Source organism: Mercenaria mercenaria, chromosome 19 (assembly GCF_021730395.1).
Source record: "Mercenaria mercenaria strain notata chromosome 19, MADL_Memer_1, whole genome shotgun sequence".
NCBI lineage: Eukaryota > Metazoa > Mollusca > Bivalvia > Venerida > Veneridae > Mercenaria > Mercenaria mercenaria.
Genome location: NC_069379.1, coordinates 22065925 through 22080764, shown reverse-complemented (window position 1 = coordinate 22080764; position 14840 = coordinate 22065925). Strand labels below are relative to the sequence as shown.

Genomic DNA, 14840 nt, shown 5'->3' with positions numbered 1-14840 from the left:
ATAAAATCACACTCCTGTGACCTGGTACTGCTGCAACCACACATTAAAAGCATACTGCTGTGATCTGGTACTACTGCAACCACACATCAAATAATACTGCTGTGACCTGATGCTACTGCAACCACACATAAAATCATACTCCTTTGACCTGGTACTGCTGCAACCACACATTAAAAGCATACTGCTGTGACCTAGTATTACTGCAACCACACATCAAATCATAATGATGTGACCTGCTGCAACCACACATCAAATCATACTGCTGTGACCTGGTACTACTGCAACCACACATCAAATCATACTGTTGTGACCTGGTACTACTGCAACCACACATCAAATCATACTGCTGTGACCCGGTACTACCACACATCAAATCATACTGCTGTGACCTGATACTACTGCAACCACATCAATCATACTGCTGTGACCTGGTACTGCTGCAACCGCACAACAAATCATACTGTCATGACCTGGTACTGTTGCAACCGCGAATCAAATCATACTGCTGTGACCTGATACTACTGCAACCACACATCAAATCATACTGACTGTGACTGGTACTACTGCAAACACATCAATCATACTGTGTGACCTGGTACTACTGCAACCCACATCAAATCATACTACTGTGACCTGGTACTACTGCAACCGCACATTCATACTGTTGTGACCTGGTACTACTGCAACCGCACAACAAATCATACTGTCATGACCTGGTACTACTGCAACCGCACATTCATACTGTTGTGACCTGGTACTGCTGCAACCGCAGAACAAATCATACTGTCATGACCTGGTACTGCTGCAACCGCGAATCGAATCATACTGCTGTGACCTGATACTACTGCAACCACACATCAAATCATATTGCTGTTATCTGGTACTACTGCAACCACACATCAATCATACTGCTGTGACCTGACACTACTGCAACTACACGTCAAATCATATTGCTGTTACCTGGTACTACTGCAGCCACACATCAATCATACTGCTGTGACCTGATACTACTGCAACTACACATCAAATCATATTGCTGTTACCTGGTACTACTGCAGCCACACATCAATCATACTGCTGTTACCTGGTACTACTGCAACCGCACATCAAATCATACTGCTGTGACCTGATACTACTGCAACTACACGTCAAATCATACTGCTGTTACCTGGTACTGCTGCAACCGCACATTAAATAATACTGCTGTGACCTGACACTACTGCAACCACACATCAATCATACTGCTGTTACCTGGTACTACTGCAACCACACATCAATCATACTGCTGTTACCTGGTACTGCTGCAACCACACATCAAATCATATTGCTGTGACCTGACACTACTGCAACCACACATCAATCATACTGCTGTGACCTGGTACTACTGCAACCACACATCAATCATACTGCTGTGACCTGGTACTACTGCAACCACACATCAAATAATACTGCTGTGAAATCATACTGCAACCACATCAAATCATACTGCTGTGACCTGATACTACTGCAACCACACATCAAATCATACTGCTGTGACCTGGTACTACTGCAACCACACATCAATCATACTGCTGTGACCTGGTACTACTGCAACCACAACAATATCTCCTGACAATGCAAATCAATCTAGCTGTGACCTGGTACTCTGCAACCACACATGAATCATATGCTGTACTGGTACTACTGCAACCACACATCAAATAATACTGCTGTGACCTGTAACTCTGCAACCACACATCAATCATACTGCTGTGACCTGGTACTACTGCAACCACACATCAAATAATACTGCTGTGACCTGGTACTACTGCAACCACACATCAATCATATGCTGTGACTGTACTACTGCACAACATCAATATTGCTGTGACTGTACTACTGCAACCGCACATCAATATATGTGTGACTGGTATACTGCAACCACATCAAATCAATTCTATCTGGTACTCTGCAACCGCAATCATACTGTGTGACTGGTACTCGCAACCACATCAATCATATCTGGACCTGGTACTTCTACTACTCTGTATAATCCAAATTACAACCTGTTCATCTACAACCTTTCTTTTGACTAAATGTAAACTAGCGTCAATTTAGACTCCTGTTGCCACTCAAGCCATTAATCTGCCCGCCATTACAATCACATTATGTGTCGTATTGTCATAACTAAAAGTTACTTTTGGTTTTGATTATAACGTTAAAAAATAGTAGATGAACACTTGACAAAAATTTCTGACGCCCAACCAATATATTGACATTCATTTTATATTACTTATACTAAATTAATGAAATAAACAAAAGTTAAAAATAAGCTAAGTTGTTAATAACAAATCCATATGACGTCAAACCAAGTCACAAAAATATTACTCATAAATGTCTAGAATTTACAAACGAGCTGATTATGTTATATATATAAAAAACAACATTCATGTCTATTTTGTGATATTAAAATTAGGTAGAGGTCATAAAATGAATAAAAACGATTATACAAGGATTTTTTTTTATATCTTAATGTGTCATTTACAACATCTTTTAAATAGTTTTTTCGAAATGTGTGAGAAAATTTATCAATAAATCTTTACCATTATATATAAAACATATTGCAAAGAATGAGAGAGGCATTAGAAGTATTGTTTAAGATATACAAAGCGTTTTTACTATCTTTCTGAAGTTATTACATGTTATTAAAATATCTGACGTGTTAAATAATTCCTAAAATGTCTTAAAATCAGCTTGAAATGCATGGATCTTTTTTTTTAAATTAGCGAATACACACGGCCGTGTATATTTTATTTCATCATAATTATTTTTGTCGTACTCTGAGAAGTTGTTTCATTCAAATCTACATTGTAAAAAAAAATTATTCCTGGAAATGTTGTCAAAATTATGATCATTCCCATAGACTCCCATTATGAAAACTTGTGTGAGGTCAAAGTTTGTTAAATCAATTTAGCAAAAAGATAAGCACACGACCCTTTATTACTTATTGTAGGATTTTTTTATCCGAACGTGCAGAAGACCTACCTTCACTATGCATATTTTATGAGTATACTGTATAAAATTAATGTTGATTCTGTCTTCGTAGAAATTGTTCATATTTTCAAATATGAACATTTTGTCTAGTATACATTTAGGTGTATATATACAAGTATGCGTAGTTCCGTAATGTCTTTATACTGTTTATTGTAAGGTTATAAATAGAATAAATTATATGATTCTGCCTTTCTAGTTGAGGTTTTGGTATTTTATTATGATTGATAAGAACAACTAAATTCAGTATACACTATTCTATTACCAATAAAACATCAAGTACTGTATCATAGTATGACTAATTCCCTATTCTTTTTGTAAAAGTCGAAAAAAAAAAAAAATGAAAGCAATTGTTTGTCATGAGAACAAGCGGAAAAAAACAGAAAAGTTTGGTTTCGCTGTATTAGGGGGAAAAACTGTAAGGAGGTTATGGCTGGCGAACAGATATGTGTAAAGGCCTGGGACAGGTCGCATCGAGCCTAGTTGTTAAGAAGGTAGACCTCACAAGAGGTATAAAAGTCCGAATAAGGAACAGGACTTAAATGACAATGTCCAGTAAGAATTAGAATAAGAAACTGGTAAGTAAAGTAGGTTTACTTTACTGTCGAAAAATGTTTTAACTATGTATTTTCCAAATATTTGAGATTGTATGCTTGAAAACAGAGGTACAAAGTTCAAATATGGACACTGTTAAATAAGAAGCTCGTAGTTAATGGACCTGTCTGATTTGTCGAAACTAGCAATTAGCTCAGAAACTCGGGACAATTTATGGTTTTGATGACGAATCGCCGACGATTTCGCAGGCAGGGCCCAAAAAACAACAAAACACACGCACACACAGAGGGAGAAAAGGCGTGATCGCTCCAAAGCGCCGTTCAGCTGTATTACTGGGAGCTGGAACTGGTCTCCTTTAATGCAGTCCGTTATTGGACATTTCAATGTAATATAGATCTAAGTCCATTTCCTTATTCTAACTTTTTACCTCTATTTTGAGGCATGCTCTTATCCATGGAAAATACCGCTTACATATTTAAAATATTTCATGATGGTAATGTGAAAGATTCTAGTGCAGTTTTATTATTTTCATCTCTTTCATGTTTTAAAAGAGTTTTCTGTGGCAGGCCATGGTTTCGTTTTTTTCTTCTCCTTATTCAACTTTGGAAAAAAAAGAATTAGGAACCAGTTCATTATTCCTTATTCGGTTTTTCGGTCTTACTTGTTTGTATTTTGATCTAATATGTTTATTTATCCCATGAAACGTTTTTAACCGCGAGTAAGCCGATTAATGGAAAAATTGAAAGTTCAATATGATTAGTTTTTGCTTTTACAAAGTATTCTCCGAAAAGGGAATAAGAAAATTCAATTATTTCGTACTTGAAAAAGGAAAAAGGAATAAGCCTACTTGTTATTCGCCATTTAAACAGTTTTAATTAAAATATTGCTTAAACTCAACACTTCTTTAGGAGTCATAACTGCACGTGCAAGTAAAAGGTCAGGTATATCTATATTGAGAAACAATTAGCGTATCTTTGTTTAAAATTGCGAACAAGACTAATTGTTAAGACAAAAAGTAGTAACCAGTAAAACTGACAGAAAATTGTCTCCTGCGATAGTCATATAAATATGCATCGTGACGAACTATGTCTGCTTAACGCAAAATTGAGGGCTGAACAGAAAACTGTCGTAACTCATTGAATAAAGAGAAATAATTACGACAGATTCCCGTTAGCTCTAGAATCAAAGAAATTTCACATATTCGTGTGCTATTCACTTTGTCAAACACAGTGAAGTTAATTAAATCCTCTAAACAATTGTCCAGCGCAATAATATTAAATTATGCAAACAGTAGGCAAACACTTCAGGTGGCGATTACAAACTAACAAAAGCCCCTGCGGTAACGTGCAGTGTCGGTCATCATTAAGATGAAAGTTCTTATCTGACATTAGTAATTTTTGTTAACTTTCATTTTTATTTTTTAATTTATTTTTATATTGTGTAAAGCCACTTTTTAGTTTAACGTCCTGTACATTCTGTTGAGACTAAGCATTAGGTTTCTATATAAAACAGGAGTTATTTTACAAACAGAGGTACGGTAAATTTTTCTGGACGACTTAGACAGAGACATACATGTAGATAAACAAGAGCTGTCCTTAAGACAGCACTCTCGACTTTTCTCAGTGCTTGACTCTGAATTAAAGTTTTGCCAGTAAAAGGGGCATAACTCTGTCAAAAGTCTAATCAGAGTTATGTGGATTGATTCCTATGTTGTATCCTTTGATAGTAAGTAACTATTTTTAGTTTCAAGTCAATAGTTTTGATAGTAAGAGAGTTCTTGGACGTTACATAAAATTTCAACCAAAACATTCTAAGTCAAAAAGGGGCATAACTCTGTCAAAATTCAATCAGAGTTATAGGGACTGTTTCTCCTGGTGTAGACTGTGATAGTAAATAACTATTTCAAGTTTCAAGTCAAAAGCTTCGATAGTAACAGAGATATTTGACTCTATCAAAACTTCAACCAAACAATTCTAAGTTAAAAACGGGCATAAATCTGTAAAAATTCATATAAGAGTTATGGGGATTGTTTCTCCTGATGAAGACTGTGATAGTAAACTATTTCAAGTTTCAAGTCAAAAGCTTTGATAGTAACAGAGATATTTGACTCTATCAAAACTTCAACCAAACAATTCTAAGTTAAAAACGGGCATAAATCTGTAAAAATTCATATAAGAGTTATGGGGATTGTTTCTCCTGATGAAGACTGTGATAGTAAACTATTTCAAGTTTCAAGTCAAAATCTTTGATAGTAACAGAGATATTTGACTTTATCAAAACTTCAACCAAACAATTCTAAGTTTAAAAGGGACATAAATCTGTCAAAATTCAAATCAGAGTTATAGGGATTGTTTCTCCTGGTGTAGACTGTGATAGTAAATAACTATTTCAAGTTTCAAGTCAAAAGCTTTGATAGTAATAGAGATATTTGACATTATCAAAAACTTTAACCAAAAATTTCTATGTTAAAAACGGTCATAAATCTGTCAAAATTCAAATCAGAGTTATGGGGATTATTTCTTCTGGTGTAGACTGTGATAGTAAATAACTGTTTTAAGTTTCAAGTCAAAAGCTCTGATAGTAAAAGAGATATTAGACTTTATCAAATAGAGAATAATAGGTTAGTGCCGTAGATGAGAAAGTTTATCTGGCGGTGTAGAGGAGGTTATCGGGTGAGCCGAAGGCGAACCTGTTAACGTCCGGAGCCGAGCCATATAAACTTTCTCCATCTTAGGCACTAACCTATTATTCTATTTATCTTGTCATTACTTCATTTTCCGATATTTGGCAATTTATTTTACAAAAATAAGCGCGCGACAACCATTTTAATGACGACATATTCGTAATGACGTCACTTATATAATGACGTAATCACCGACAAAATCGCAATAACTTCTTCGTTTTAGAATAAAAACTCATTATTTGACCACTCATTTTCTTAGTTCCAACATTTCCAACACAATGGTGATGGTTTCAATGCAAAATTTCTTATGACAACAATATCGATCATAAGGTCATAATTATGATCAACTGACCGTATATCACTGGTCACGTGTCAACTGACGGTATATCAAGAAAGATATACGGCACCCTGATATCGGGTCGAAAATACTGAAAGTGACAGGATAATAGAGAATATTAGGTTACTGTCGGATAAATTTAAATTTATTAGGCGAGTTGAAGAAAATATATTAGGCGAGGCTGCTGCCGGGCCTTATATATTTTACGTAGACGAGCCTAATAAATTAAAAATTTTCAGACAGTAATCTAATATACTATTTATCCTACGTGCTCAGAATATTGGGGAAAAAGTCGTTGGAAAGAGCAAACAGCGTGCAGACTTGACGTCATATATAACGTTTGCAAGTGCAATAAAATTTGCGGATAAAATTGAAAAATTGCAATAACTTTTTTGTTTCTGGATAAAAACTTTTGATATTACCACTTATTTTCTTAGTTAGAACATTTCCAATACAATGATAACGGTTTCAATGAAAAATTCGGAAAAAAAATGTTTTCAAAATTTCCGGCTGAAGTGCCGTAAAAGTGAAAAATAGCAGATCCAATAACTTTTTTGTTTCTGGATAAAAACTTATACTGGTTCGAGTCGTAAATTCGGCCAGGTCGTAAATTTATCCTGTCACTTGCAGTTTTTTTCGACCCGATATCAGGGTGCCGTATATCTTTCTTGATATACCGTCAGTTGACACGTGCAGGTGATATACGGTCATTGATCAGTGACCTTATGATCGATATTGTTGTCATAAGAAATGCATTGAAACCATCACCATGTTGGAAATGTCCGACTAAAAACAAGGGATTGGTCAAATAATGAGTTTTTATTCAAAAACAAGAAGTAATGCGATTTTGTCGGTGATTCGTCATTATATATTCATCAGTACGAATATGACTCAATTGAAACGGTTGTCGCACATTATTTTGTAAATAATTGCCAAATATCGGAAAATGAAGTAATGACAAGATAAATAGAATAATAGGTTAGTGCCTAAGATGGAGAAAGTTTATATGGCTTGGCTCCGGACGTTATCAGGTTCGCCTTCGGCTCACCCGATAACCTCCTCCACCTCGCCAGATAAACTTTCTCATCTACGGCACTAACCTATTATTCTCTATATTCGGCCACCCACTTTAAAGCTTTTTTTCGAGCCAGATGCTTGAGAACGCATCTGTGTCATCACAAGCACTTGCGTTAGCAACAAAGTCGGCAAAAACAACAAGTTGAGGTGAGTAGGAAAAAGGTTGTCCTTCCCTAAAGTTTCGTACTCTCAGTAGCAAATATTTTGTCTAACGGGTCGCGTGACGTCATTGCAAGCGCTCGTTTATGCTGAGGCCCGGCAAGGGTTAATTCAAATCTAAACTTTATAACACAAAAGGAACATGCGCTAACTAGCTTCAAACGCGTTAAAACCAAGAAAATGAATATATTGTCCCTCAACGTCATTGAATTGCCATGTCTACGTTGTTTTTTCACGTTGACGTCATTTCCTTTTGAATTATCCGTTTTGGGGCCGTAATACGTTTATGCTTTGCCACGGAATGCGCTTATATAAAATGGTGTTATAATAGCACGTGAGAGAAAGATTCTCTATCATCTCCTATTGAAATTCCCCCGAAAAGTGACAAAAACAGCTATGCTAGAATGTGTGATGAACAGTGACGTAAAAATTAAACTACGTCATGCTGATGTGAGACGGATGACAGGTGCCTTTAAATCTCTGTTGGCAAATATTTCCCACTTGGACAATTGATTGCAGTTTGTTGAAAAAAGAACACTTTTGGCTGTGGCATCGGTTTATTTCCAAGAAAATGTTGAAAATACAACCAACTTTATGTTTAAAAAGTGGCCGAATATTTACAACCTCTAGAAGGTAAAATGTGGAGGCTTAACCTGTCCGTTATTTTTAGCGCGGTTTTACTGTTTACCATACTGTAAACGGCCGTTAATGATAACGATCAATGTTGCTTGTATCAAAGCACATATGGTAGAAATTTTGTACAAATCAATTGTAAAACGAAAGAAATATTTATGAAAAACCGCAAAAAGTGACCGAATTTACGACTCTAACCAGTAATTTGACCACTCATTTTCTAAATTCAAACATTTCCAATACAATGGTATCGGTTTTAATTAAAAATTTTGATAAATATGTGATTTCAAAATTTCCCGCAAAAGTGATATTTTGACACTGACTGAATAAAGCAAAGTTTATTAGGCAGGCCGATTTTGTGCCTATCTTGTATAAGGGTAGGATAAAAAACTTTAATCAACGCCGACGCTGGGGCGAGTGCAATAGCTCTACATTTTCTTCGAAAAGTCGAGCTAAAAATGAGGTTAAAAAAGAAATTTGATTTTTTTAATCAGCCATGATTGAAAGCTAGTGCTAAATTCATGAATGCAATAACGTGCGAAAACCTGATGGTTCTACCAATAGCGCCACGTTCCCTATAAGGAATAAGTCACATTATATTCAAGTATGTAAACTGTCTGCACAATTCTTGAAAATAACATATAACACCAGATTTATCTTTGAGGAGAATTTACATTTTATGACAGGCTTTCAAGTCATCATAAAAGCACAGTACCTTTTATAAACTGTCAGTACACGATAATGTCATCAGAACCGTCATTTTCCCTATAGACAGACATTATGAAGACTTGCCAAGGCAACGGGAAGGAAAAATATTTATAACTTCTTCTTGCCAGAAACCAATTGCTACAAAAATAAGGCTAAAAACTTCAAACGCTTCTTGAAATTATTCAAAGACCGGACTAGCGGGTAAGAAGTAAATATCGATTATCGAATTTTTTCTTCTATTTTAGCTTTTGTTGCTACGTTTTTGACAAACTGAAAGACGCTTTCAAATTAAGTTTTCTCTACAAAACATACTGCCAGTTTTAGGTGTGACAGAGCGAGCTGGATCGGTCACAACTCTCTACTTTTAGTTTACTGTTGTTTTGAAAAAAGTACTATATTTCACAAAAAAACAACTCATTGTTAATTCAAGAAATACACTTTACAAAACAAATCTATCAAAACATGCCAACTATCTTAAAATACATAAAATACTTTTTAAGTAATCGTCAGGTACAAGTCCATAAAATAAAAAGACACCGATAATAAAACAGCATTTTGTAAGAATGCATTAATGTATGGTCACATAAAGCTTTTTAATTTATTGACGTTATAATGAATTTTCACAATCATATCCCTTTAAATATCACCAATGAAAGCTGTACAAATAGCCATTGTTAGAGATGGTAGCAAAACATGTCGTAATTTATCAACTTCGTGTGCTCCCGGACGTAAAAGACTTTTTTGACATTCATTTAAAATTTGAAATATTTTACAACAGTACCTTTAAAAGTTGTCTTAGTTGATACCGTGTTATTACATTATCTGGTGCCTCCATGTAATGATTATGTATAACATAATCTCGGTCAGGCTGGTGCAAAGATGTTGCCGCTCAAGACTTTACCCGATCAAACCGAGTCGGCCGTTAATTTGCTTGTATGCGCTCTGTGATCCCAGATAATCTTCAGTCAAAAACAGTCAGGCAATATGTGCATGTGCTTGACAAAATCTGATTTATTTCTTGAAATAGAACAATACTATATTAAATTTGGCCGCTCATTGCTATAAAAGACGATACAAATTGGCAAAACTGAACAATGTGTATCTGGTCAGTCAAGTAACACTTGACATTTACATTAAACTTCGAGCTAGTTAGACAAAATTATCTATAAAAATAAAGCCGCAATGTGCTTTAAGTCAATTAGACTACATTTGTAAAATGGTTACTGTACAAATAAAAAGCCTAATAAGGAAATATACGTTAAAAGTCATAAAATTGCCCCATTTCCTCCAGGAAATACTAGTAAAAAGTCGTACAACGCACTATTTACACATCAGGTTGGTTAGCTATAATTTCTATGAAAAATGAATGATAATTATTTACAGTAAAGTATACTTATTTTCATTCTTTCGTTGTCGATCCCTCATAATAAACAATATTGATGGCTTATATCTTATAAATGATATGAAATAGGGCTGTATATTGTATCAGTGCAATGGAAATTGGGAGATAATGTATCAAAGCCGGTGGTTTTACGTCATGGCAACAATAAACAAAAGATAGTTAAACATGACGCACTACATATCGTTGAAATGAAATATTCGCAAATTGATATAAAATCAAAGCGCTCAAAGCGCTGATGGTGGCTGCTAATCAATGTTTAAAATATTACAAAGAAAGCGACAACTGAGGAATTGTTAATACAAACCGTAAGAACATTTTTTTTGCATTTTTTTTTTTAATATTCGGCTTTGGTTTCAAAATTAATCCTTTTTCACTGCCCGTCATTGTTTACATACACACTGATTCAGTCTTTAACGAATAGTTTTGATCCTTTTTGATTATTTGTGACGAAAACTACAACATAAATTACATCGAAGATGTTTTACTATGAAAAAATAATATAGGCTTTTCTCCAAATCATTCAGCTTTTAAGATTTCTTTTTAAAGCTTTTGGGCAGTGTCTGTCATGAATTATTATACACACTGATTTAGTCCGTATCAGATAACTGCGGTTTTCACGAGACTTTTGTGAAAGAAAACAACACAAACATGCACCACAAATGCACCTCAGAATGTCAGTTCTGCAGCCAGAGTATTTTAGAGGTACATTAATTATCACTCCATCTGTTATACTCAGAAGTTCGCTAGACATAACAGCAGGCTTCGCAAAATTGCTGGACATTAAGTGAGACGTATAGTATAGCAAGGATCCTGACCATAGTCAGTGGTGTGCGGGTCCGCAGTTTGATCTGGGTCCATGCTGGTCACAAATGCACTATGTTGTTTTTCTCATGGTGCGACTCGAATGAATTTAGCTGAAGGGAGCAGAATCTTTCTTGAAACAATTTAATTTTTAAGTTGGTCAAATCTGTTATCCGACGAATTGCTACAGTCTGACAAATTGCAGTTTCAAAAAGGCGAGTATTAGTATCATCGCTGCGCCCACTTTCATGGGCTTACAAGTTGATGAAATCGTGATACAGTAGCACCACTTAGTCAAAGCGAGCATGCAACACTTCTCAGCTTTGGCGACCTGTGGGTTTCCACGTTGATAATTCGTGTTTTGTCAGACGAAATTATACCGAATACATGTGTATCTATGCATACATATAGTATCTTATATTGTACATTTGCTGAAGGAAGACTATCCGTGAGGGAATATTATTTAGAAAACATGCATGTCTTTGATTCTCACGGCAGGTCACAGTGCAAACAATATCGAATGAATTTTAACTGAATGTTCTTTTATTTTTGTTCACTCTCGTATTGCTAAGCATGTTTTAGTATATTTTGTTCTTGATAGTGATATAACGATGAACTGTACATGTTCAAGTTATATAAATAAAGTACTGTCCTGTTCATAAATCATCTCACTAAATCTGCGCTAATTAGTGTTAATCGGCAGTATCAACGCCTGAGAAAATCCATATCACTGCTGATTATCGATTTTCTATAAATAGCCTAATTAACATGTGGTCATATTTTTGCATGCTTGAAATGCAGTCGAAAATTCAGTAACTTTCTTAGATCACTAGGGTTTCATCAATATAATATCTTACAATTTGATAGCTATGACGAACATTTAAGTTTGTTCTGACATATTTGAAAAGTGTTACAACTTGCTGGAAAAGCTATCAGAGGTACAAACTGGTATTGTATACGGACCGGAAATGTTTGGAAACTTTTCCGTTGAAATTCCGTTTCTGTTTTTAGCCGCAAATTATTGCACGGCTCATTGTTCTTTATCAAATAAAGCCTTATATTTCGGGAGTTATACATGTGACACTGCGGTCAGGAAACGTTTTTGAATTGTCAGTCTGGATTCCGAGGCTAGGTTTCTATATAAATAAGCTAACTTTTCTACGTTATAAGCTACGTGACCTCTGGGGCAGTACTATGCAATAGCTAATCAATTTCATTGCTCCAGTTCAGGTGACATGAGGTCATCGTTTATTCACGTGACCATAGATTTGCATATTTGTATTCATACACGTGGTTGTTTTAATTAAAACGTTTAAACTTCATTTGTATTGATTTTAGTCGCCGAATTTACACTAAAATGGTATTAAGGCATATAAGGCATATATTATAGCTTTGCATATTCTGCACGTTGTAAAGATAATTGTTTACTTGGAAAGCTTGGAACTATTTTGGTTGTGTTGTTAGGATGGTCTTAAGAACTGACAAGATTTCTCAAACGGAGTATTCTTTTTGATACTGGTGGCAGCTAGCAGCCACCAATGAGTCTAGAATGCGAAAAGGCTGTTGTCGTTTGAATCCAACTTGGAAGACAGACGTTGACACAATGTGTTATCATTGTGCACGTTATTTACATTTAGTTTAAATATATTATTCCGAATCTGCATAGACACAGAAATGACTAAAGTATTGTGATGATTATTTCACTCAAGTAGTTAAAGCTTTTTAATTTGGTTTTGATTGAACAAAAGAAGAGAGAATATGAAATAAAGGGTTTCTGGTCCTGATCATAGAGGGAAAGAAAATAAAATGTAAAATAAGACACACTTATCATTAGTACATGTCATTGATACGTAATAATGATCAGAAAGATGAATTTGTTTGTTTGTTTGTTTTGGGTTTAACGCCGTTTTTCAACAGTATTTCAGTCATATAACGGCGGGCAGTTAACCTAACCAGTGTTCCTGGATTCTGTACCAGTACAAACCTGTTCTCGGCAAGTAACTGCCAACTTCCCCACATGAATTATCAGAGGTGGAGGACGAATGATTTCAGACACAATATCCTTTATCAAATCGCCACGGAGAACATACGCCCCGCCCGGGGATCGAACTCGCGACCCCGCGATCCGTAGACCAACGTTCTCCCTACTGAGCTAAGGGATGAATTTGATAAAAGTCTTCGGTTCATACTGTTGAAAACATTTTTAAGAATTAAGGGTTCCAGGCTTATCCAATTTCAACAGAACAAGTGTGCAATTTGAGATGACAATATTATAAATTAATAAATTCAAATGAATACTGTTGACCTTTCGAGTCGTCCCCATATAAAAAAAAAATAAGAAATTTCGAAAACAGTGTGTTTCTGATCCTGATCTTAGAGGGAAAGAAAATAAGATGTAAAATAAGACACACTTATCATGTGTTCTCAGTTATTCAAAATTTTAAAAAGCAGATAGTAAAGTTTTAGCGGTAAGCACAAATGGTTAACTAGAAAGAATGCTTAAGAAGACATTGTGGTATATTTAAAAACAAAATGATCAAGAACTGTGAGAATTTAACATAGCCTAGTTTATTTACTTCTTTATACCTATATATCATTGCAAGAAATGTTAAACAAATAAACTGTTTCTGATTTAGATTCTTTCCATTTATTAAAATTTCCTTTAATAAGCATTACTTTTAATCGTTGAAAACACTCTTAAACAGGCATGTTTAGTGTACGATATCAAAAATCAAAATCTCAACAAGCCCAGTTTGACATTCATAGAAATGTTTGAATCTAATTAACCCTTAAATTGCTGAATGTAATCTGAAGTTATACATTTATAATAGTGTTGATATTGATAGCTTGTCATTTTTTAAAAGTAATAAATCGGGAACAATTTACCGAAACGTATGAACATCACTGTACTGTCACTCAGTTTGTTTATAATTAGTAAAATGACATGCAAAAATCAAGTACTAATGATTTCTAGTCTCGCTTGAATGGAAGTCATAAATTAAAAAATATTATTGTCATAGGAAGGTTTCATCAAAATATATCATTTATGTCAAGATGGAAGTTAATTCGTCAATCGTCAACCGGCAGACAATTACACTTCTATCATAGAAACAAGTAACAAGGAAACAAGCAGAACTAATACATTCAATCACGTGACCTGTATTTCTTCATAATAGATATACATAGTTCTCCTTTGGATTCTTTAATTTTCAAATTTTCTTTAACTGTTTGTGAGAACAGAGTATGCAACTTTGTTATGAAATATAAGTGCACCTGAATGTTCAGCCTAAGGTTCCATGTATAGGGGCAAAGTAAGAGACAACCACTTTGTTGCAATGTCTTTTCTTTAAGTCATCCTACATTAAACACAGAATAAGGTATCATCTTTGTCCTCTTAAAAATTTGAAGTTGAAAAACCTATAAATGTAAGCTGATCACTACCAAATGAAATGTAA

General features: G+C 34.8%; 1 protein-coding gene across 1 annotated transcript in view; it reads left to right on the top strand.

Moving 5' to 3' along the window:
* Positions 1 to 14840, top strand: part of LOC123542126 (uncharacterized) — a 36888-nt gene that overhangs the window by 9755 nt on the left and 12293 nt on the right. The window lies entirely within an intron of this gene.